This window comes from Abramis brama (assembly GCF_963993115.1).
Source record: "Abramis brama genome assembly, chromosome: 1".
NCBI lineage: Eukaryota > Metazoa > Chordata > Actinopteri > Cypriniformes > Leuciscidae > Abramis > Abramis brama.
Window position 1 is genome coordinate 21,630,471 of NC_139963.1, and position 23,142 is coordinate 21,653,612.

The 23,142-nt window shown below is 38.9% G+C and overlaps 1 protein-coding gene across 2 annotated transcripts in view; it reads right to left on the reverse strand.

The window, feature by feature from the left end:
* pvalb6 (parvalbumin 6) overlaps positions 1-22,413 on the reverse strand; it is a 44,343-nt gene extending 21,930 nt beyond the window's left edge. The window contains exons 1-2 of one of the 2 annotated variants that reach the window (XM_084124482.1): positions 22,149-22,413; positions 8,982-9,015 (exon numbers count right to left, since the gene is read on the reverse strand). The gene's annotated coding sequence lies outside the window, so the exon portion shown is untranslated. The remainder of the gene's footprint in view (positions 1-8,981; positions 9,016-22,148) is intronic. The other variant, XM_084124481.1, reaches the window with a different exon arrangement.
* Positions 22,414-23,142: the final 729 nt, after the last annotated feature.

Consider the following 23,142-nt stretch of genomic DNA (forward strand, 5'->3'; position numbering starts at 1 on the left):
CTTGAAATTCTCTTTAATATCTCTTTGTTTCTCAAAGACATCAGTGAGATTAAATGGAGATCAAATTGAGACTTTAGCTTGAGTCTCTTTTTACTCAGAAAAACTCTTCTCTGTAGTTTTATTCGAAATCTCAACACAGTCTCACTCTGTGCTCAGATTTGCTAAGGAAGTTTGTAATCAAAAGTCAGAGATCTCAATACAATCTCAAACATTTCTCATCAAATTCTTCCAAGGCTATATCCACATTAATTGGTCAACACTTGTATCCCAAAAATTCTTAGGAGACACAGATGAGACAATTTGATACTTATATGAATCTACTGAGCCGTGAAAGAGAAACAGTATTAAAACTACAGGCTACTAATCAGAAACAATAATAAAATATAGCTGCAAGCAGCAATACGGGGCCAAGCCCTGCAAGGCAGAGCAAGCAACAGCCGCTGTAGCGCAATGCGGAGCCAGAAGAGCAAAACATCAGAAATTTAATGTACATCAAGCACAGTAAGCACATCAATTACAGCAGCACAGCTAGCATTTAAGCACCAACAGCAGTGCAGAGCCGGAAGGAATTTAAATTATTATTTTATACACAATTTCAAAGTCGCCCCACACTGGTCTCGAACCCACGACCACAATGGTTCGGGATTCATGACGCATGGTTGAACCACTTGCGCCACCCAGAGGACATGTTTTACAAAGCTGCAGAGGAGAGGCTTCAGTGTGTGAATGAGCACACAAAATCATGTTAACGAGATTAGCATGCTAAGCTAACTTAATGCTAATATAGCTTATGATGTGGTACATCCAATGCTGGCAAAATAGATATCCTCAGATTCGACATGACGCAAGGAATCGATAGACACCAATTTTATGATTTTGTGACAAACTGTTCACAAGTTACAGCCTCTGAACCAATTATGGGTCGACCTCGTTAAGTTTGCGACATCATAACTTTTTTTTTCCAGTAGAGCAAAAAAATCGGGGACAGTACTTTTATGTGGCTCAGTCCGAAGATCATTTGAGTACATATTTGGACAAAATTACACCAATTTTGAAGGAGGAGTAGCGAAAAAACTGTTTTACATTCGCTCCAATATGGCGGCCAGTCACATTGTTGAAAAATAACATATGAGATATCGTTGAAATCGGCATAAGCCAAGGAATATATTGACATAAAGAAATCAAATTTCAAGCAATGTTGGCAAAAGTTATAAGTGTTTTTTCAAAAAACAATGATATCTCTGGAACACTAGGTGGCGCTGTGATCAAACTTCTCATGTACCTTCGGGCCATGCTAATGATGATCCATACCAAATTTGGTGAAGAAATTTCAAATAGTTTAAAAGATATTGCAAATTATGACATCATTCAAAATGGCGGACACGTGGTACATCCCATCATGGCAAAATCGATATCCACGGATTTGTCATGACCCAAGGAATCGATAGACACCAAGTTTATAATTTTCTGACAAACTGTTCATAAGTTATTGGCCAAAATATGCATTTTCCATATCTCATGACCCGTAGGTGGCGCTGTTCCCAACTTTGGCATGGAACCTCAGATCATGCTTCCGATGAAGTGTACCAATTTTCGTTTCGATTGATCAAAGTTTGGCCGAGCTATAGCTTCTGAACCAATTTTGGGTCGACCTCGTTAAGTTTGCGACGTCATAACTTTTGATCAGAGAAGAATAAAAAAAATCGGGGACAGTACTTTTATGCGGCTCAGTCCGAAGATCATTTGAGTACATGTTTGGACAAAATTAGACCAATTTTGAAGGAGGAGTAGCAAAAAAACTGCATACTGTACTTTTCAAAATGGCCACTACTGTAATGGGCGGAGTCTTAATGTAAGATATTGGTTCTAATCAGCATGATGAGATGAATCAGGTGTACTAAGTTTCATTTTTCTAGATCAAAGGGTTCAAAAGTTATAACCATTTCAATGTTGAATTTTTGAACTGCTGGTGGCGCTATAGAGTTGGACCTAGAGACTCAAAAATTGCTACAATTACTTTTCATTACCATCACTACAAGTGTGCCAAATTTCATCATTTTCCTATGTATGGTTCATAGGGCTGCCATAGACTTCAAGAGGAGGAAGAAGAATAATAATAATAAATATAGCTGCAAGCAGCAATACAGGGGCCAAGCCCTGAAGCAGCAGCAACTCTCCCCATCACTCCCCTCCCTGCCCCTCTCCTGATCCCTGCCCCTCTCCTGACCCCTGCCCCTCTCCTGCCCCCTCTGCCCCTCTCCTGCCCTTCCTTGAATTTTTGAACTGGTGGTGGCGCTATAGAGGTGGTCCTAGAGACTCTAAAATTGGTCCAATTGCTATTCATTACAATCACTACAAGTGTGCTTAATTTGAAAAAAAAAAAAAACAGCTGTTTTAGTAGTACAAGTGAAAATGAACTCAATATGAAGATGTTTTATATAAATTTGCTGCATGTTATATTTATGGAGATCCTTTCTCAGATACACATCATGTGTGGAACTAAAACAACTTTTCCACCACTTAAGGCCACAGTACCTCTTCAGTCTGGACATGTGCCACACAGGAATCGAACCCACGACCGTAATGGTTCGGGATTCATGACACATGGTTTAACAACTTGCGCCACTCAGAGGACGTAAATTTCAAAGCTGCAGAGGAGAGGCTTCAGTGTAAGAATAAGCACACAAAAACATGTTAACGAGATTAGCATGCTAAGCTAGCTTAATGCTAATGTAGCTTATGGTTATCCTGATAGCTCTAGAGCCACATTAGAAAGAATGGCATCTGGTTAGCATGCTAACCAATTATTATGCTAAGGTAACTGGCATAAGGCAACATACACAGGCTAGGTCAAATTCGGAGATGAATATCTCAGGAACGGTAGCGAATATCAAAAATCTGTTCAGTCATTTCTGTGCAGCTCAGTCCAAAGAACATCTGATCAAATTTTGGACAAAATTGAGTAAGATTTGAAGGAGGAGTAGCGAAAAAACTGTTTTTCATTTGTTCCAATATGGCGGATAGTCACATTGTTGGAAAATGACAAATGAGATATCGACGGAATCGGCATAAGCCAAAGAATGTAATGACATAAAGAAATCAAAATTTGAACAATATTTACAAAAGTTATAAGCGTTTTTACAAAAGACCTTATATCTCTGGAACACTAGGTGGCGCTGTGCTCAATCTTCTCATGTACTTTCAGGACATTGTGTCGATGATCCATACTAAATTTTGTGAAGATATGTCAAATAGTTTAAAAGTTATTGCAAATTATGACAAAATTCAAAATGGCGGACACGTGGTACATCCCATCCTGGCAAAATCGGTATGCATGGATTTGGCATGACCCAAGGAATCCATAGATACCACATTTATGATTTTCTGACAAACTGTTCAAAAGTTATTGACCAAAATAGCTATTTTCCATATCTCATGACCCGTAGGTGGCGCTGTTCCCAACTTTGGCACGGACCCTCAAACAATGCTTCCAATCAAGTGTATCAATTTTTGTTTCGATTGATCAAACTTTGGCCGAGATACAGCCTCTACACCAATTTTGGGTCAACCTCATTAAGTTTGCGACATCATAACTTTTGAACAAAGATGAATAAAAAAAATCTGTTCAGTCATTTCTATGCGGCTCAGTCCAAAGATCATTTGAGCAAATTTTGGACAAAATTGGACAAATTTTGAAGGAGGAGTAGCGAAAAAACGGAATACTGTACTTTACAAAATGGCTACTACTGTAATGGGCGGAGTCTTAATGTAAGCTATTGATTTTGATCACCATGATGAGATGAATCAAGTGTACTAAGTTTTATTTCTCTAGATCAAAGGGTTCAAAAGTTATAACCATTTCAATGTTGAATTTTTGAACTGGTGGTGGCGCTATAGAGTTGGTCCTAGAGACACCAAATTTGGTCCAATTACTATTCATGGCTATCTCTACAACTGTGCCAAATTTCATCATTTTCCTATGTACGGTTCATAGGGCTGCCATAGACTTCCATTGGCGGAAGAAGAAGAAGAAGAAGAAGAAGAAGAATAATAATAATAAGAAAACTAACAGATACAATAGGTGCCTTGCCCCTTCGGGGCTTGGCCCCTAATAATAATAAGAAAACTAACAGATACAATAGGTGCCATAGCCCCTTCGGGGCTTGGCCCCTAAAAAAAATAAGTTTGAAAGATATACTACAATAATATTTCATTTTTATTATAATTTATTATAAATATTTATATTTACAGTAGATTATCAATTATAACATTTATATAATATAATACTTTTACAGTAGTAACAAAAACTGTAAGAATAATGCAGAAACTTATATAGTGACATAAGATACTGATAATCACATTCATAAAAGGAAAAAAGCAATAAACAATAAAATTAACAAATTTAATTACAAACTAGGAAGTCAAGAGGAACATGCAAACATAAATTTGCCGCTAATGAGTTTGTAGCAGCTGCTGTGGCTGTCTGAATATGAGCTAATCACTTTTGTACGGCCATGATATCAGTACAAAGATTTAATGGTGGAGAAAATGATCTTCAATTTACAGCATGACTCCCGTGCAGATGTTTAATGATGATTTGATTGAAGTGACTCTCGGAAAACAGGCTCTGGTTGTTGGCGGATATTTTGTGACAAATGTCAATTCCTTGCAAAACAGATTCTGGGTTTGCTGCCAAAGTCATTTCGGGATCCTTCAGACTTTTGGTTTACAGAGAATAGTTTTTTTTTAAACATCAGATTCATTTACATTTTTACAGAACGGGTTCATGTGTCCACTCGTATCTATTGACTTTGACACTTTGGTGTTTTATTGAGAACAGGAGACACTGCTGAGGTTATTTAGTTATCTGTGCTGGCAAAGATACAGTACTCATACATTTTAATCACAGCAATAACAGTAAATAATTGGCCACAGAAGACTTTACTTAAGCTTTCTGCTCATTAAGAGGGAGTGTTTCTTGTGTTTCTTTCAGCACTTGAGATCGATACATGTACACATAAAACTCTCATTATTAAAAGCATGATGGAAGTGTTGCCCATGACTGCGGCACATGATTGCTGCCAACAACCAATAGCCCCTTTCACACATACAGTCTTTACTGGTAAATTACCGGTAACAGATTATGTGTGAACAGGACCTTTTCAAAAATACTGGTAAATTGGTTCCGGCAATTTACCAGTAAGGGAAGTTGTAACATTACCAGTAAATTACCGGTAATGTGCTCTGTGTGAACGCGGAAAGAAGATTACCAGTGTGATAATCACGTACGAAGTCAGAACGCAATGACGTAAGAAGTCTACTTTGGGCCAATCATTAAGACTTATGGAGATGACTAATTACTCCGTGCTGTTTTAGTTTTTATATAGTTTTTCTATTTAAATATGCGCTAAATTATCATCTTTGATCATCTCAGATTTTTCAATGCGCTGTGCTCGAGACCTAGCCTTCTTTCCCAATCAGCGCTGCGGCTCTGCATTTCCAATGACTGACATCACAGAATTTACCGGTATTTTGCTGCTGATGACGTGAGAATGGTCTCTTACCGGTAAAATGCCAGAACGCCGATGCTTGTGTTGTGTGAACAGCATATTTGTGTATTTACCGGTTCTGGTAATTTTACGGTAATTTATCGGGACTGCTGTGTGAAAGGGGCTATTGTCTGTTAGAACCAGGGTAAAGTAGGATGAAGTAAACTTTAAATTAAATTTATTGTGAAAAGTTTATGCATGATAATAGGATAATTTAGTTGTTCTTTCCTCATTTAAATGGAAGAACATTGAGTTTCAAACAATATTAGACCCCGCTGACTCACTGATCAAACAAAAGCAGAGAGATTTCTCAAAAGAAAGTCACACAGTTTTGGAACAACATGAGAGTGAATGACAAAATTTTCATTTTTGGGTGAACTTTTCCTTTAACTACTGTAGGCTACCAGACCAACCGTGAATGCCAAAACAACACTATTTGTGAAGACCTTCATCTCACAGCTGTTTTGGTCCTCGTGTTGAAGTTGTACCACTTCACCACAATGAACCGAACAAACTGATTCAGAACTGGCCCGATCTACACAATAACAGGTCTGAACTGGTTTAAAGGGAAAGCTTCATCCATCCCACTTTAGAACCAGATGGTGCTTGTTTGTACAACGAAACATTCATTGAGATTCATTTCCGATGCTCTGCTACTTCATCCCTCTAGTGCGAGCTGAAATTGTGCAGCTATTATTATTTTTTTCATTCACACACTCCTCACCTCCATTGTCATTCATTCATTCATTCATTCATTCCTTTTCTCCCGTCCTCTATTCTTCCTACTACTTCGTTTCTCCGCAACCCAGCAGGCAGCTCTCTCTCTCTCTCTCTATTTCCATTCTTGTCATGTCCACAGCTTATAGCGTGAAAAAAGAGGACCAACATCAAATTAGTATTCTCCTCATGCTTGGTGCAATGTGTATGTAAGAGTAGGCCTATAAGTGTGCGTGTGCGCACGTGTGTGTGTGCGCACGTGTGTGTGTGTGTGTATGTGTGTGTGCACTAACAGGCACTAGAGGGGATTGTTGTTCACCGTTTAAGAATCCTTGAAAATAGAATTAGTTGAAGAGACCCTCTGCAGTCAGCATAATCTTCAGTGTAAGACACACATCAACACGAAAACATGACAACTCAACAATAATGAAGACAGCATGTAAAATTAGCTAAAAGGACAAGTTATTATTAGCCTAAGATGAAATCTGCAGACTTTTCGGTGCTGGTTTTGAGAGAAAACCTCTGGAATGGAATGATTCATTTACACACCCTCATGTCATTCCAAACCTGAACACAAAAGGAGAGATTCTGAAGTGCTGGTCGCTCTTTTCCATGCAAATACAATAAATATGGACTTGAAGTATTCAAGCTTCAAAAAGCATGCAAATGCACCAAAAATATCATCAATTCAACTTGTGCCTGATATTCCAAGTCCTTTCTCTGAAGTAATACGACAGCTTTGTGTGGCGAGCAGAGCAAAATAGTTTTTGTTATTCACTGATAATCTTCCCCTTCAGTGAGCCGATACCCATTGTGACCAAATTATTGAGCCAGTGAGATGGAATTGAGAATCGATTCAGTATGATTTGTGAACGAATCATTCAAACAGGTTGTGTTTATGAACCAGACTATAAAAAAAAATAAAAAAATCACAAATCAAACATTGCTGTGATTGAATCACTTAGTCAGTGAGTTGAAGCTGAGGACTGATGCATTTGTGAACAAATCATTCAGACCAACCAGTTTATAGAAAGATGCAATTCCCCCCACAAACTGGATATTGCTTTAGATCAGTGAGTTGATATGAGAACCGCTGCTGTCGGATTTGCGAACAAATAATTCAGACAGGTGAATCAACTGGATAATAGAAGGATGTGACTTAAAATATGGCTTTTTTTTTTGTGAATCAAGTGGTTCAGTGAAAACTCAGACCAGACATTGCTGTGACTATCCGAGTCAGTGAGTTGAAATTGAGAAACTATTGATTCCAATGTTAATGAATCATTTGAACAGGTTTTGTAAATCAACCAGGTTCACTAAAAAGATTGGACCCAAAAGAATGATTCATTCACAAATTATAATAATAATAATAATAATCACAGATTATCTTTGTCATGTCTACAGCTACTGTAATACAGCCAGCGAGGTCCTGTATCAGTATCAAGGGCAGTAGAGCACTACTCTGCTTCTTTCAGCAGTTTAGATATGGCGACATACATCTACACAAACACACACACACTCATACAGTTACTTTACACTCTAGTGACCAGCCTGAGCCTGAGGCAAAAACACTGCGCTAAGTGCTTCATAGAGAACAGTGAAATGAGAGAGAGAGAGAGGTCTTACATCTCATGGTCGTACAGGACGTAAATGAAAGTATTGAGCTATATATGCAGTTACACACACAGAGAGAGAGCAGGCTAATACTGTAATAATGGCCTCTACTGTAATTGTCCAGAGCCCTGTGGGTATTAAAGCACTGCTCGGCCTAATTAAGTCACTTCATTCCACACCGTGACCATTCCTATCTCCTGGGCTATCCCAGAATTCACTGGCTTCAAGCAGTACCAGTGTTACAGTACATGTTTGTGCCCTGTCTGTTTTGCAGGGGGCAAAACGACCTTCAGAACTGCGGTGCACCCTCAGGATTGGTTGGTTGTGATTGGCCTGGAACAAATGGTGACGATTCTGATTGTTTCTTGGTTTTTTAAATGTGGCGCCGAGAGCAGTTAAGTCATTATTTGCTTGTGTGACCATATCATGATTATTATCAGAATATTCTTGAGCAGTTGCTCCAAATATTCAGATTAGCAGCATTGAATATTAATTACTCAACGGATTCTTAAAGGGATAGTTCATCCCAAAAAGTTTTTAAATTTAGGAGCAAAAACAGATTTTGAAAAAAAAATCTTCTTTTGTGTTACACAGAAAAAAGAAAGTCATACAGGTTTGTAACAACGTGAAGGAAGGATTTAGATTTTTGGTTGAACTTTTAAACCTGGATTTGATTCAGCTAGGAAAAAAACCACACATTTATTTGTCCCCTGGTGCATGTGACTCATTGCCATTGGTTCAGTGAGAGTGGAGGAGGTCAGACTACAGGATAATAAGGCTAATTATCTTGGAGGACAAATCAAAACTAATCTTGATTCAGTGGGGGAGCAAATCACAGTTAGTATGGACTCTTAGGCAGTATCTTTAACCTCTGGAACTCTATCAGAGTAAAGGACTTTTCTACTCCCCACAGGGCAAAGACATGAAATCCTACTGGTCGTCAGATTGAAGTTGCGGATTCATATCGACTGTTGTGACTTCTATTATTTTGCCCTTTAGGTGGGAGTGTCCCTTGAGATCAAGCGAGTTTCTGAGATGACAAAGCAAAGATACTGTAACAGAAAACCGCTATTCAGTGAAAAGAGAAGGAACACACTGTACCTCCTTTTCTGCTGACTGAATGAACAACTGACCTCTGCAAAAGAGACAGAAAGAGAATGAGCATGCATGTGCTGCATATTCATCACGGATCAAAGATGACAGTACAGAAGACAGTAAAATATTTATATTTCAAATAAAAGCTGTTCTTTTCTAACTTTCTATTTATCAAACAATCCTGCCAAAATGTATCACGGTTTCCACTAAAAAATATTAAGCAGCACAACTGTTTGCAACATTGATAATAAGACATTTTTTCTTGCAAATCAGCAGATTAGAATGATTTCTGAAGGATCATATGACACTGAAGACAGAAAATACTGAAAATTCTGCTTTGCATCACAGGAATAAATTACATTTTGAAATATATTCAAATAGAAATCAGTCATTTTAAATTGTAATAATATTTCACTATATATAAACTAGTATATAATTTCTCCAAAGCTCAGCTGCTTTTAAAGCTATATGTGCAAATTTAGGGCATATCACAGTGTGCATTTAAGATCATCCAGAAAGCTAAAGAAAGAACAGTGAGAGTAACCGGATAAGACTGAGTGAGTCCGTTTTAGACTGCTCTCCCGGTGGACCTCCGCCACAGTGCTGACCTCATTTAGGAGGTCAGGGATTGGCTAATTGAACGTGTGACTCCTGGTGCGACACGGTGACTTTAACGTCAGTCTAAAGGTAGACTTTTCCCTTGCCGAACACAAGCCAAGGTAATAAATAGTCACTTTAAAACGGTACAAAGAGCTAAGAATAGATCAGTCATACACATTGATACCAAAGTCTGCAATAAGAAGAGATTTCAGAAAACAAAAACACCATAATAAAAAGTGAGTCTTCTGAGGGCATATGATAGATTTGTGTAAGAAACAGCCCAAAGGGTATATAGCTCACATCCCTACATGTTCGCACTTTGGCACAGATGTAGCATATAAATTAGCACAGGTGAGAAAGTCTTCTCTCTATGCATTCTTGTTGAATGCTGCACTCCTACAGAGAACATTCACGCACTGTCACTCCAAATAAAACAACTTATTAACAGAAAACCTCTCATGTTTATGCCAGATAGGCCTACTGTGTGTGTGTGTGTGTGTGTGTGTGTGTGTGTGTGTGTGTGTGTGTGTGTGTGTGTGTGTGTGTGTGATGTGTCAGTCCATTAGCATGCGGCTTCAATCTGAGTGGATAATTAGCAGGTGTTTTAGCATTACAGATAAAATCCAAATGAGATAAACACACACACGCGCGCGCATACGAAAGGCTTGGCATCAAACACACACATATTAATTTCAAAAACCCCTGACACCCACACAATGTCCCTTACAAGGTCACAAACAAGATAGCAGGATTTGTTTCTTGATAATCGCGACAAATCCACCACATCCATCAGAAATCACATCAGAAATAATGACAGCAATACTAAATGTCCTCCACTAAAAATATCAAAATAAATAAATCGCAAAATTAATATCCATTTTCCATACTGTACATTCAAATTCTGTGATAGCTACATTCACTTGCAGCATTTAAAATGCATGATTTTAAGTTTGATTTAAATTTTTTCACAGACAAAAATAGTTTAAATCTTAAATGTGCTTTATTAAATTTTTTGACTGTACTAAAGCATAGCAAATACCACAATATGTTTGCAAAGATATAGGAAACATGCTGAGTTCAAATAGGCTACTCATTTATCAGAAAAACAATGCTACAGCCAGTTATTTTACTTTGAAATGTGCGTTCGTGTCAGAATGTCTGTTTTTGTTTTGGTCTGTGTGATCCCGCCCACTGCTAATTTACTCAATATTATTTTGACACCCCGAGTTGCCAGCTGGCGAAAAACACAGTGATGGCCAGCAAATAAACTGGATCAGAAATCGTAAATTCTACCCAAAGCCTCGAAAAATCATTGCAAACGTATACATTAGCTGATCAACTTATTCTGTAGGGCTAGTCGTTTTCCATTGTCAATTGCACTAATTTCTGTTGCCTGTCCTCAATCTGGCAACCCGTGTGAGCGTCGAGGGAAAAAACTCTCTCCAATATTTTTCATTTTGACTGCAGTACCGAGTTCAACCGCTAGCTATCAATATTACATAGTGCACCTTTAATATTATTAATAAAAAAATATTTTATATGAATATTATTTATTGGCCATAACATGAAAATAATTATTACTTTATCAATATCCAGATTTGTAATAATATTGGTGCATCTGTAATTATGATCCATCCCTGATCAGAGCCTTATAAATTAAATGAGTCCTTAAGACTTTCATAAGTTGCAGTAGTCGGATATGAAATCTATCAGTGTACTGGCGTCGGGGATGGATCTAGGCATGGGCAGGGGTGGGCTAGGCCCACCCAATCAAAATTTAGGCACATATAGTGTTATCTGTTATCAGGTGGACGGTGTATTTAGAAGTTTGATGAAGGGCTGCCCCAACCAATCAAAACCAAAATAAATAAATAAAAAAAACACCAGAAAATTGCAGTATTTATCTTTTAGTAGCTGAAAGTAACTGTGCGGCGTATTTTACACTTCAGTCTAGCGGAAAAGCAGAGCACAATCACATGATCGAAAGTGGGCAGAAACATCTAGGCCTAAGTGCTATCAAGGTGCGAATTATGATTATGCGGCTTCATATTTACATATGAATATACATTTCTATAGTAACTCTGACTGATTTTAAAGTGTCATTTGGCCGCCACTAAAATAGGTCATGTCATACAATTACCTGGGCAGCTGTAATACGCTTGAAAACCTTACTCATTTAAGAACGTGCATTTATTGTATAGACAGAGCAAGAATATAATGTAGTCTAAAAACTGCATATGCTCAGTTGAAACCTTGTCTCCTTTGGCTTGCTGTTGCTGCTGTGAAACTAAATGTGTGAGGCAAATTTTTCAAAAAATGAAAAGTGAAAATGGAAGCATTTTATTTAAAGAGAAAACGAGATAAAACCCTTTAAGTAATGGAGAGGTGTGTTAGAATAAATTATAAAATGTTTGTTATAAATAAATAAATATAGTTACTAAGAATAATTATGAGTCAGAGAAAGAGAAAATGGAGAGATCTATCCATCCATCTAGTGTATTACCCAGGATATCTGCCAGCCTACAACCTTCTACAACTGCCAAGAATCTGGCCTGACTGCAGTGGTCTGCTTTAGCACAAAGAGAAGAGGCAGTTATCAGACCGTTTGACCTTGAATGAGCATGTGATCAAGCGTAAACGGTTAAAGGGAATTTAAAGTTGAAGTTGTGCGAAATCTAGAGGCTTTGACAGCTCAAATATTTGGTTATGACTTAAGATCAGTCTCCCGCTTTGTGAATGTGACTGGAAGCAGAAAGATGTGGCGGTCTTCTGTAGGTGCAGCTGTTCAATACATGCGGCTGTAAATATGGTTCATATAGAATTTTGTTTTCCATTTCATTTATAAAAAAAGAGCATTTATATCAAATAGAATATTTATTTTTAAGTAAAACTTACTCTTGATGAATTTGCATATCCTTGCTGAATTATCACTGATAATTTTCGCCTCTTGAAGACTGGAAATATAATGTCATATGGGCAACTTTTATGATGGTATTTTTACTGTCATTATGTGTATATAAAAAATAAATTAAAAAAGCTGACCAAGATATTGTCCAAAAATTCACCTTTTTTTTATTCTACAGAGAAAAATTCATGCTGGTTTGGAATGACATGAATGGGAGTAAACAACGGCATACCTTCACCATATCCTCCAAATCACAAGTCACTTCAGCTTCAATTAGTATGCATACGTAGTTCTGATGAGACATCGGCCGTAATTGCTTTGATCGTTTAACGTGAGGCCACTAATGCGGGGCTGAAATAACGCAGACCTCACAAAGTCTTGAATCAATTAATCTATCATTTCAAGACTGTCACAACAGTAGAGCGCATTAATTAATTAATCTCCAGAAAGCCTCACTGAGTGATGTGTGTGTGAAAGAGAGAGAGAGAGAAAGAAAGATAGACAGAAACGGATCGCAAGAGATAGGTGGCTGTTGAGTTTCATCAAAAAACTGCCCACGTAGGAGTGAAACTCAAAACATACAGACACCATCCCACACTCACGAACATTGCATTCTCTATCTGCCAATACTCAATTAGTGTCAGCTGTCCAATCTCAACCACTCTCACATCCACACATACGCAATTACACACACACACACACACACACAAATTCAACGATGTCTATCTGTTCATCCAAAACTGTATGAACAAACACAAACACACAACCACAGATAATGGCCCACAACTACAAAAAAGACACAATGGGTCTGACAAACAATCACAATAAACATAAAAAAGCAGAAAGTGTGTAATGTTTAGTGTTAATCTCCTATAGCAAATGTTAAATATTTTCTCCTTAACTTTTGCCCCCAGTTTTTCCAGCAATCCGTGTTTTCACTGTTATACGGTAGGGGTTGCTGTTTCGGATCTTCTGAAATAGTACAACATCTCTGGATCCAAAAACAAGAGAAGGTCTGCATTAACCAAGGCTGCATCCAAAATTGCATACTTCCCTACTATATAGTAGGTGCAAAACAGTATTTGACAAAAGTAATATGTCCGAATTCACAGTACTCATAAAAGAGTAGGCAAAAAGTTGCTCAGATCTCCTACTTCTTCAAGTGAGATTCTTGAGCACACCTGAGGCAACTAACCAAGGGCTTCATTAGTTGCACTAGGCGTGAGTGCAACTATATGAGCTAGAACACATGAAATATCTCAACTGGCTAGATTTGTTGAGTGTCAAGTTTGACTGCATATTAGAAATATGGACAAGTCAAAAGAATGCCCCAAAAATTTAAGAGAAGATATCATCGCTCTTCACAAACAAGGAACAGGATACAAAAAGATAGCAAAGGCACTTAATGTTCCCAGAGACACTGTTGGAAGCATAGTTTGCAAGTTGCAAGTTAAAGGAACAGTGGTTACACTACCTGGCTGGGTTAGAAAAAGGATGCTATCAACTGCTGCAACCAGATTTCTGAGAAGGCAGGTTCAGAAAAAACCTTTGAGTGACTGCAAAAGACCTGCAGCAAGACTTGGTGGCAACAGGCACTGAGGTTACAGCTTGCACAGTATGGGTGTACTAAACGCATGCCAGAACTCCAAGACGTACAACCACTACTGACCCAAAAGCACAAGAAAAGTCGGCTCCAATTTGCTCAAAATCATATAAATAAGCCACTGAAGTTTTGGGATTCTTTTCTGGAGCGATGAAACAAAACTGGAACTTTTCGGCCCTATGGATAAGCTGTATGTCTGGAGGAAGAAGAATGAAGCACATGCTGAAAAGAACACTTTGCCTACAGTTCAGCATGTTGGGGCTCGGTGATGCTCTGGGGCTGCTTTGCATCCTCTGGCACTGGAAACCTGCAGTGTGTGGAAGGCAAGATGGATTCATTGAAGTATCAGGAAATCCTAGGAGCAAATGTCATGCCGTCAGTGAGGAAGCTGAAGCTTGGGTGTCATTGGACATTCCAACAGGACAATGATCCCAAGCATACCTCAAATTCCACCAAAGCTTGGTTGCAGAAGAAGTCCTGGAAGTCCAGTCCAGCACGCAAAACTCAAGAATATTACTGAACTGGAGGCCATTGCTCATGAGGAATAGGCTAAGATTCCTCAGAAACGCTGCCAGAAGCTGGTGTCTGGTTATACATCTCGTTTGCAGCAGGTCATAACAGCAAAAGGGTGTTCTACTAAGTACTAAAGATGCTTGTCATGAAGGGGTTAAATAATTTTCAGTTGAATTTGGGGAAACCAGCTATTTCGATTACTTTTGTTTGATTTGTTCATTGCAAACAGCTGAAAGTCTGTAAATTTTGCCAATAAACCTTATTTGCAATGGGGGTTGAATAATTCCGATTACAACAGTAGTAGTATGTCTGAATTGGCCTACATTTATACTACACATATTCATACTATATGGAACATGCTTTTTTAGCGATCGTGGAGTAATTACTTATTCAGAATAAGTACCTACTCAAGAGAGTATGCGATTTCAGATGCAGCCCAATTTTTTATGCCCTTCCCTCGCTAACTTCCCTCCACCTCGTTCACTCGGATGTATGTCATTGCTCACGTTGCCCACTACTGGCGGAACCCTTGAAACACTCTAAACCCTTGATCACTTGGAATCCGCAATGGAGCCGATTTATTATTTACAGTTTTTTTTCCTTATGAATTTGTTTTATGCACCATATAGGCCTGTATGTATGCTTGGGCTGTTGGAGAACGAAAATTATAATACAATAAACTATAACAGTCAGCTTAAGGTAGCTACAAGTATTATGCGGTTAAGTGTCAAAATAACTCCTATATCATACACTACAGTTGTGTGGGGTGGGGTTAATTAAGCGCGACCTGCTGTGAAGTCACAATCATGGTGCATTGTGGTCTATGGATCTGCCTGAAGTGTACATATTGAGTAGACTTACTTTCCTCGATTAAAACTGAGGGGTCGAGGGTCTGTCCAAATAAACTTCCCTCATCCACTTGACGAAGCACTTTAAAATGGTGGCGGTGATTCCCTCAAGGGGAAGTGCTTAGGGAAGTTCACAAGTCTAAAAGTGGAGTTAAACGCAGCCCAGCGAGAGACAGGAAGAAGTTGTTTCCACACATGTAAGCTAATGTGATCATTTCTGAGAAAAATGTCAGACTCACAAAGAGGTACATGCAAGCATTGGGGCTGTTGATGGACTCGATTTAGTCTATCTATGTTTTGATCATCGTTCTGAATCTAATCCGGATGAAAAAAATACAAAAATACAATATACATATTAATACAATAAAATATTCTGGGAGCCATTCAAGTTTTGTGAATATGATAAAAAAATGCTGGTGCTGGCAATTTCAAAGTGAAAATTGTTTCTACGCCATTTTTTTTCAGTGTATAAGCAAGTAATTTATACATTGATTCCCCAAAAAAGTTCAAACACTGGTTCTTTCAACATTGCTTAACTAAGGGCAGGACTATCAGTTTGGCAGACGAGGAGAGTGTTTCAAAACCTGTTTCAACACAATCATTGATTCTGACAACTGCACCAGCAGTGAAAGTCCACAAAGACATAGGGTGTCTTATTTGTCATTTCAGGTTTCAGAAGGACTTTGTGGGCTCCAGAACAGATTATTCTTAGTCCGTCTATGTGGCATTATGTCATAATAGTGTGGACTCGCAGGTGGACTGCTCCTTTGGGACAGAACCATTCCATTTGATGCCACTAGTGCCACAGAAATTAGGCTACACACTTCAACTTTAAATCAGGACAACCGTAAACAACACCAGAGAAACCACAGGGAAAAAAAGACTACTTCAAGTAAACACACAGTTTAAACTGGTAACTTCTGGTGGATGCCGGTTAATCTAGTCAAAAGAGTTAAATGGCCAAATATGTGCAAGCAACTGCAGGGATGTGCAGAGAGTTCCTCAGGGGCAGGGGTATGTATATATATATATATATATATATGTATGTGTGTGTGTGTGTGTGTGTGTGTGTGTGTGTGTGTATATACATATATATGCTTTGCATCACAGAAATAAATTACATTTTTTAAAGTATATTAAAATAGAAAACCATTATTTTAAATTGTAATTTTTTTTTCTGTATTTTTGATCAAATAAATGCAGGCTTGATGCGCATAAGGGACTTCTTTAAAAATAAAAAATAAATATAGCTGTGAGCAGCGATTACGGGCCCAAGCCGGTGGCACCGCAACCACGATGCCATTAGTTACCTAAAGGCACCGGGGTGGCGGTGCCGCCGGCTTTGGCCCTTCATCGCTGCTCGCAGCTATATTTATATATATATATATATATATATATATATATATATATATATATATATATATATATCTTTAATGTATTTTTATAATGTTGAAAAAGTTTGGTGTGAATAAAATAAACCACTTAGGAGGAGTAACTAAAAACTCAGAGTCTGACATATCCAAAAAATCCACATTCAACCCAAAATATCTGACTTCCTGTTGCTCGGAGCTAATGACTGTAAATTAGAAAGTTGTCCGGCTCGATGAGACCAATATGCGTACTGATTTTTGTAACTGTGGGTAAAAGTAACCCCCCTCCACTTTTGTCAAAAGCATTTTGAAAGTGACACACTTCCTGCTACCAGTTGGTGGCGCTATAACTTTGACTCACAATAGTTACATCCATCTGACCGGCCTCTTACCACGAACACACTGCTGAAGTTTCATCAAGATCAGTTAACGTATGCAGAAGTTATATTACTTCGTGTTTCTCTTTTCTCGCCATAAATTTGTTTCCTCGCCATGGCCAAACCGTTCGAGATATCAAAAATCCATCCGGAATTTATCATCCTCAATGTCTTGACTTCATGCTGACCGAGTTTGGAGGCGAGTGGATGAATTCTCTAGGAGGAGTACATCAAATTCCACAGCATGCGTTTTTCAAACAACCCATAATAGCCGACTTCCTGTTGGGCGGAGCTAATAACTTAGAGTGCGGAAGTTGTTCGGCCCGATGAGATCTATATGTGTACAGAGTTTCATATTAATTCATGCAAGCGTGTTTGATATATGGACCAAGTTTTTAGACCGTGTCGCTGTTGAGCCCCCCTGCCACGCCCGGGTACCAGCTTCAGCCCGGCCCTGATGACCGTGGGTTCTGACCTGTGTGGAACGTTTCAAGAGTTTTTGAGCACGTTAAGGGCCCCAAAAGCCCCTGAAACCTTGAAGAACAAAGATTAAATGGAATAGACAAATCCCCCCCCCCCCCCCAACACACACACACACACAGACACACAGAGAGAGAGAGAAAATTCTCCAGAAAATCCACATTCAAACCAAAATATCTGACTTCCTGTGGGTCTGAGGTAATGACTGTAAATTAGAAAGGTGTCCTGCTTGATGAGAACAATACACCTACCAAGTTTTGTGATTCTAGGAAAAACTAAGCCCCCATTTTTGACTAAAGGTGGCGCTACTGAGCCATTCCACCACGCCCATTTCTGAAACTTTGCACATGTCTACTGTATAATAAATGTGATGTGTCTGTCGAGTTTCATGCATTTTCAAGCATGTGAAGAGTCTCAAAAGCATCCGAAAAGAATATTAAAGTTTGATGCGTTGCCACGGCAACAGTATCTAAGATATCAATAATCCTTTCACAGGTCTACATCTGCCGTGTGTCTACATTATACACATAAAGTTTTAAGCAAATCGGGTAAAAATAAGAAAGTGATTTCAAAGCATTTTGAAAGTGACACACTTCCTGTTGCCAGTTGGTGGCGCTATAACTTTGACTCACAAAGGTCACATCCATGTGATCGGCCTCTTACAACGAACACACTGCTGAAGTTTCAGCAAGATCAGATAATGTATGCAGAAGTTATAACACACTTCCTGTGTCCCATTATTTGCCATAAATTCGTTTCCTCGCCACGGCCAAACCGTTCGAGATATCAAAAATCTGTTCGCAAGAATTCATCCTCAATGTCTTGACTTCATTCACACCGAGTTTGGCGGCGATCGGATGAATTCCCTAGGAGGAGTATTTCACATTCCATTGTATGCGTTTTCCAAACAACATATAATAACCGACTTCCTGTTGGGCTTTTGTAAAACTTAGAGCACGAAAGTTGTTCGGCCCGATGAGATCTATATGTGTACTGAGTTTCATATTATTACATGCAAGCGTGTTTGATATATGGACCAAGATTTCGGACCCCATTCCAGGGGGCGCTGTCGAGCCCCCCTGCCACGCCCGGGTACCAGCTTCAGTCCGGCCCTGATGGCCGCGGGTTCTGACCTGTGTGCAAAGTTTCAAGAGTTTTTGAGCATGTTAAGGGACCCAAAAGTGGCAAAAAGGCAAAAAAAAAAATAATGAAGAAAAAAAAAAAAAAAATCCTTACGAAAACAATAGGGCCTCCGCCCTTTCAGGGCTTGGGCCCTAAATAGTAATGTGTGTGCACATTTTTGAGCAGTAGTACTGTACTATTATACTATTGCTGTTGTTGTCAGCCTACATTTCACATAATAGGCCTGTAGATGGCGCCTGGGCTTCATTTAACAAACTATGATAGTTTCATCGAATGGTGTATCAATATAGACTAAATACAAGTGACTTGAATACTATACTTACCATTAATGCTATTTTTGGTGCTGGTTTTGTGCAGTGCTTTGTAGTCAATTAACATCCATTAGTTCAACGACGCAGATTTTGAACTTGTTGTGCCAGATGACGATTGGTCGGTGTAGGCATAGGCATAATAAATACATAGACGCCCTATTGGCCGCTGAATCGTACGTCAACGGGGCCGCCATATTGCGGAGGGCAACTTTCCCATAAGTCTCATAACAGAATTGAGAAAAATGCCTGCTTTGTGTGCTGCTTGGTACAAATCGCTGCACAATTGAAAACAGGTCTCAGGGAATTACCTTTCACAAGCAAGACTGAACATTTGCTTATGGTTGTATTTGGTCACTATATAATTAGTAATAATAATGTTAGTTGGCCACCAGAGTCAGTCAGACTAAAATAGCTAGCGATGTCGCTAGTTAACTTAGCTGTGAAAGTTGAGACATGATTTATATCATAGTTTTAGTTTATATTATATTTTATATTATAAAGTAAATTCCCTGAAATTTTTAAATGAATCGACACACAACCTTTTATTATTGGAAAAAAAATAAAGTAAAAAAATTGTTTGGTTTATTTTTTTCCTGCCATCGAGCCATATACTCACTGAAAGAACCATATTTGTCTCGAGAGCATCGGTTCCCAAGCAGACTGTGGGATACCTACGTTTACACTAGTGCATTTTCATTTTAAAACGCATAACTTTTGCTACGGTTATGCCCGCCGACCACACACACTACTCCGGAGTTTTAGACCCTCGAAAATGAAGACTAACCCCGTCAGTCAAGACTGAAACAAGACACATGCAACTTGACTGCAGCCATATCACCCTGTAGCCCAAGACTGGTTGTCCACTGAAGTTAAGCAGGGCTGAGCCTGCATGGTCAGTACCTGGATGGGAGACTCCTGGGAAAACCAGGTTGCTGTTGGAAGAGGTGTTAGTGAGGCCAGTAGGGGGCGCTCACCCTGTGGTCTGTGTGGATCCTAACGCCCCAGTGTAGTGATGGGGACACTATACTGTCAATGAGCACCGTCCTTCGGATGAGACGTTAAACCGAGGTCCTGACTCTCTGTGGTCATTAAAAATCCCAGGATGTTTTTCGAAAGAGTAGGGGAGTAACCCTGGTATCCTGGCCAAATTTGCCCATTGGCCCCTGTCCATCATGGCCTCCTAATCATCCCCATATACTGATTGGCTTCATCACTGTCTCCTCTCCACCAGTAAGCTGGTGTGTGGTGGGCGTTCTGCCGTCGCATCATCCAGGTGGATGCTGCACATTGGTGGTGGTTGAGGAGATTCCCCCTTCTATGTAAAATGCTTCGAGAGCCAAGAAAAGCGCTATATAAATGTGACGCAACCCATATCAACGCGCAACGACACCTCAGACTGACAGAAACATAAAAATAAATGGGAATTTAGACTACTTTAGTTTTGTACACATTGTCATGTTAATTATAATCAAATGCATTTTGTTTTATTGACCACAATATTTTCATTGATATTTGTTTGAGAAGGGCACTTTTGATTAATTTTAAAATAGGGCAGGGGCTCAAGAACTCAAAGCACCCCCCCCCCCCCCCCCATCCCCCATCCCCCCCAGAGACTGAATGTGTGTGACTGATTTGGTTCATTAACCAGAAAAGGCAGACTGCAGGAGTAATGCATCTCTCTCTCTCTCTCTCTCTCTCTCTCTCTCTCCCTTCTCTCTCTCTCTCTCTCTCTCTCTCTCACACACACACACACACACACACACACACACACTCTTTGTGCCATCACTGCAGAATGGATGTAATCTTTTTGCTATGCCATCCTTTCAGCTAACACGCAAACACCATTCCAGCAGTCCCCACACACCCTGACAGCAAGCATCAGAGAGTTTTTGAACCCAAAGACACGTTACTGCACCAGGACTGGAGCAGCACTAATGCAGCCAAGCTCTTTTCCTCATCCTCTGTCATCCTTGTAAATCTCTCCCTCTCTTTCTGTGCAAGTTCAATCTCCAGATTGTGTGATTGCAACATCTGGACTATAAGAAAAGCTGTATGTAGAGGGTTTGAATACATTGTGACCAAATGTTCCCTCAAGGATAGTAAAACCTGAAATCTCCACATATAAAATTATAAAGAGACTTAAAAGTGTTTCTGTAAGGCTTAGGTTTAGGGCGTCAATGGAAAGACCCTGTGTGCATGCAAATGATAACTTAGTGTGAGAGAGAAGGGTAGAAAAGAGATGAAAGAGACAGAAAAGTAAATCAATTGATTCAGACAATATAATTATTACAGAAATATTATTTGGCTGGTTTATCTCTGTAAATTTACAGTAGAATCAGCGTGAGTTTATGAATGAAATAAATATAGACGCATTAAGAGAAACAACACTCCAACATCAGAGATAGACAGACAGAATGACAGAAAGATAGAAATAAACAGAACAAGAGATAGATAGATAGATAGATAGATAGATAGATAGATAGATAGATAGATAGATAGATAGAATGCTCTGCCACATTGCCTTCATCATTGTGTTGAGGTTTAAATTGCTTTTTAATGAGCGATTCGTCAAGTTTGTCTTCCTAAATCTCTCTGCCAGTCTTTTCTTATTTTACAGTCCCATTTTCTGTAGATGTGATCTATTACATTTTCAGTAATGCTGTACAAGCTCTCTCTTTCCCTCCTTCTCACACACACACACACACACACACACACACTGACAGTGCGGAGGGCTGGCAGAGCTCAGCTGTGGTTTGTGAATGGGATATTACATGAGGATGATGTTGCAGCCACTCTGACTTTGATAGAAGATGACCATCTCTTCCTCTCTTTGTGCATTCCCTAACCATTTTAATCTTGATTATTTACCCATTTCTTCCAGTTATCAGTGTACTTTCTGTCTCACTTCCTTTCTACTTGTTCTCCTTTCTGACTCCAGCCCATCACAACAGTTCCTTGTTTTACCGTCTCTAGTCATTCCATAAGTCTTTTCTGTGTGGTAGTGAAGCATGCCGGAGTCTTACCTGCTGTAGAGTGAGCTGGAGTCCCGGGTTCAGCTGGAGGTTCAGGTCCGCAGAGGAACGAGACCGGCAACGCAGACAGACAGAAACTGGAAACCAAACTGGAGCTTGAGCACACCAAAAAGAGAGAGAGAAGGAGACAGACAGAGAGGGAAAAAGAGAGAGACAGAGCAGGACAGAGAGACAGAACACTGACTAGTTGGAGGTGAGATGAAGGGGAGAGAGAGTGTTAGAGGAAGATAAACGGACGGAGAAAGAGAAAGTGGGTGAGGGAGAGAGAGGGAAGAGGAGGGGCTTAAGTCAGATAGGAGGGACAGTGCGATGCCGTAAGAAAAGAAGTGAGAATCAGTGAATGAATGAATGAATGACTGAATGAATGAATGACCGAATGAACAAATGACCAAATAAATGACCAGAATGAACAAATGAGCTAATTAATTAATTAATAAATGACCTAATGAATGAATAAGCGAATGAACAAATTACCTACAGTAATAAATTATCTGAACAAACAAATGATTAATGATCAAATTAATGAATTAACAAATTCCCTAATAAATAAATGAGTGAACGAGCAAATGACGAATAAATCACCCAAATAAACAAATGATCTAAAGACCAAATGGATGAATTAATGAACTGTTACATGAACAACTGAATGTACCAATGTATGAATGAAATGACAGAATGAACAAATAACCAAATAAATGATTAAATGACTGCATTGATTAATAATTTGATCATTCAATAATAACGAATAGCAAATGAATGAGAAAATTAATAAATATCAGAATGAGTGTTAATGAACTAACAAATAATTAATGAATGTGAATGAATTAATGAATGCATCAATGAATAAGCAAATGAATTAATGAATGCATCAATGAACAAACAAATAAAATGACTGAAAACTGAACAAATAAACAAATAAATTAACACAAAATAGGATTATCTCAGTCTAAAAAAAACAAACAAGAAGTTATGGAAAGTCACTTAA